Below are 3,787 nucleotides of genomic sequence, written 5' to 3' on the forward strand. Positions count from 1 at the left end.
GAAGGCTAGAGAAAAATTTTGACTCTTGAGAGTAGTATGGAGAGTGGAAAATATGAGACCCTATGGGTCCTATTAATAGCTGATAGGAAAACTTTGGATAACCCAAATTTGAATATATAATAATAATATCTTAAATTAAATAATTATCCAACTCCTTAATTATCTCATAGGATTAATCTAGAAACCCTAATACACATAGCCAAAACCGGCAATGTAAGGTTCTAGAAAACCTATTTTGCTCAACTATTGAACGATTACAGCTTAGTCTTTGCAGTTCCATTTGATTTTAATTAACTCGAAATTAATCCCAATCAATTTCTAATTAATTATTATTATTTCTAATTAATATATTAATCATATAATATATTAATAAATCATTTGTCACAATTTATTAATCGTATAATAAATTAACAAATCAGTCTCTCTCCAAAAGTTATTCTATTTAATTATCGATTATGAGAGTAACCTAAAAAAGACTTTGCTTTAATTCAAGAATATACAAATTCATTTATTGGCTTAGACACCTTAATTCAACATGTGGTTCATCATTGAATTCAATATAGTATATAGAAGATAGTAAAACTACATTCGTCTACATGATCTATCACAAACATCCTTTTTTTCATCTTTGTTTTGGCTGCTAGTTGAATCAGAAAAACTTTATTCGTAATAGACGACTTTTCATACATGTTATGCCTTGATCATTATAGACATAGTCGTCCCATTAACAATAATATAAGCAACATAATTTCGCCAACTTTAACATAACGACCATGGGCATGTCAATTCAACGAATCCCAATCTTCTTGCTTTATAGTATGGTGTTATGCCCTGAGTCGACTATGGAGCTTTTTTGGTATATATAAATGATCATCGGTATGTATCTTCCAAGTAAACTTTTAACTTCCAAAAGACAAATTCATTGATCATCGCCTTCTTGTCTCCAACTATATGTCTAATACCATTTATCAAGTTACGATTGAAGCCCACTGATTTAATATACAAAAAGAAAAAACACAAAAGTTTATGTGGTTCAATCGTATCGGGTTACAATTGAAACAAACGAATTTTAATATGCAAAAATAAATAAATAAATAAAAGAAACAAACAAAGAAACGTTTGTTAGAAAAATAAGGTAGAAAACAGAATATGATCATTGGATTCTTCTAGGATCGTGTTGGTTCACTTTCCGAATCAGTATTTCTCCCATATGTCTAAGTTACGAGAAATTTTATATGAGATCATCTTTAATAGAACAATTAAAATTCTAGGCACAGAAAACTTGATCAAAGTGTGTGTGTGTGTGTGTATATATATATACACTATTCTCTCTGTTTTGATCAAGTTTTTTGTGCCTAGAATTTTAATTGTTCCTTTAGATGATCTCTCTCATATATATATATATATATATATATATATATATATATATATATATATATATATATATATATATATACAGAGAGAGAGAGAGAGAGAGTTAGGTTCATATATAAACTTTAATTATTGTGTGAATGTGTGACCGATTCCTGACCAATCAACATTCAAGGGTAATTTCGGAATTTCAGTTTAATTTATTTTAATAACCCAAAATAAAATCCAAAATTATGGATATTTCCCTTAAATAGAGGATCGGTTATTTTTTTACCCTTAATTCACTCATTCACCTTGTTCACCTCGATCTTAGGAAGAAACCAGAAGGAAAAATCACCCCCTGAATATTAACGGTGTATATCAAATGTGTGTGTGTCGATCGCCCCCTGCCTCATCTACTGCTCCATCACCAACATTACCTGCTTCCACAAAATCACCACCTTAAGAAAACAACCAAACTTACATTATCATCTCCTTCCCCGTTTTTTGTTCTTTTCCCACATATTTGCAAATCAAAGAAATTGAAAAGGATCTCCATCTCCATCGCCTTCTCTCTAGGTCAGGCCACGATTTCCACCCTATCTCCATATTGTGTGGAATTCAAACAGTATCACTACATTCATCAACACGTCGGATGCGTCCCCTATGGCCCGTTTAGAGATTGCTCAAGGAGACCCCTAGAGGTAACTCTTCGACCATATTTTTCTAGAGACAATTGTCACCTTTATCTTCACTATTGGTTCAAGAATCTCCTTTCAAGTTACCTATATTCTCTTCTCAAAATCTTGATTTTCATATCATTTCTTTGCATATGAACTGGAATTGCATCAATCAAGTACTTTGACTAATTGATTATGATAACAATCTGCGTGTGTATATTTTCTGATTTGGGTTGCACTTTGGTAGGTCATCAATCCTTAATTTTGTTTTATCTATACTTAGATACAAAGTAAGGTTTTTCTCGACCAAATTTACAGTTAGAGTTATAGTGATTAAACTGCTGATTCATTTCATCTATTTGTATTTTTATATGAACATGAAGTGTTCGATTATATGCCTAAATGAAATCTTCTATTGAACTGGCTGAAACTTATTTGATTCCAGGAGTATTTGGCTTTTGATGTCAAAACCTTTCAACTATAAAAGTTGCTAGTTATATCATGTTTGATTTTCAAATTTAAGAAAGCATGTGTGATTTTTCAAGCTTCTAAAATTGACTGGATATTCTTAACATGTGATTTTCAAGTTTCTAACAACTCAATGGTTTTTTATTTTATATATGTAAAACTTTTGATGATCTTAGTAATGACTACTCATTATTACATGTATTTAAAATTATTCTGCTAGATTATTTACAAAATCACTCTAAAAGAATATTTCAAAAATCATTCTGACAGAATATCTACAAAATCATTCTGACAAAATATTTATAGAACCATTCTTCCAGAATATTCACTGAATACAATGCTCCAAATCATTATTTAAGACTTATGTTTTTAGTACGTTCTCTTGGAAATTTCACCTTGTCCATCATTACTATTCTTAAAGAATAAATCAGAATATGTAACATTGTTCAAATAAATTTGTTGGTATATTTGTTAACTACATATGTTGATCAGGGGATTGATACTTGATTATGGGATTAATTACATGATGTTTGGCATACAGGCTTTGTGTAATGTTCTTGGAATTTGATTTTTTTTTGTTTATTGCGCTGCAGTGGCGTATGTTATTGGTACAGGTGTTTGATGTTGTCTTCTATGTAAAACTGTTATCATGTATGCTATAGTTAATTAGGTAAATTATTTTATTTTAGTTTGATGATTTTTAGTGAAATTTTGTCATTTTAAACTTTTTTGAGCTTATGTTCTTTTTTAGTTTATGTTCTTGCATTTTGATAGGCTTTGGATTCATGCAACGAGATGTTCACTGTTAGTGAGCCTGTATCCTTTACTTTTTCAAATAAGTTGTTCATCTCTTTACTTCCATCACTAATTCGTCACTATCACTTGGATGTCAGGTTTTTTTCCTTCTAAATCTAATTGTATTCTGAAATCTGTTCATAGAATTTTTGTGTTCAAAATATAGAAATTTATATGATTTATCATGTTTGGATGCATTTTTCATTAATCTATCATTTTTTTTTCTAGAATCGAGTAGCTTTATTCTTATTAGTTGACTTGAATTTACGCTTAAACAAGTATGTTTGAATATGGAGTTGCACCCGATATAAAGCAGAGTGATGGGTTTTGATTCTCAAGTGAGTAGTTGCTCCAATGAAAGATCAAATTGCATTCGTATGAGTTTTGAACTCTAATGGAGTTGAATTTATTTTTCCCATTGTGACTAGACATCCTTATCGTGAATGTTCTTGACCTCTTTTGCACCATATGATATCTAATGTCCATTTGTGTGT

This window comes from Lactuca sativa, chromosome 3 (genome assembly GCF_002870075.4).
Source record: "Lactuca sativa cultivar Salinas chromosome 3, Lsat_Salinas_v11, whole genome shotgun sequence".
NCBI lineage: Eukaryota > Viridiplantae > Streptophyta > Magnoliopsida > Asterales > Asteraceae > Lactuca > Lactuca sativa.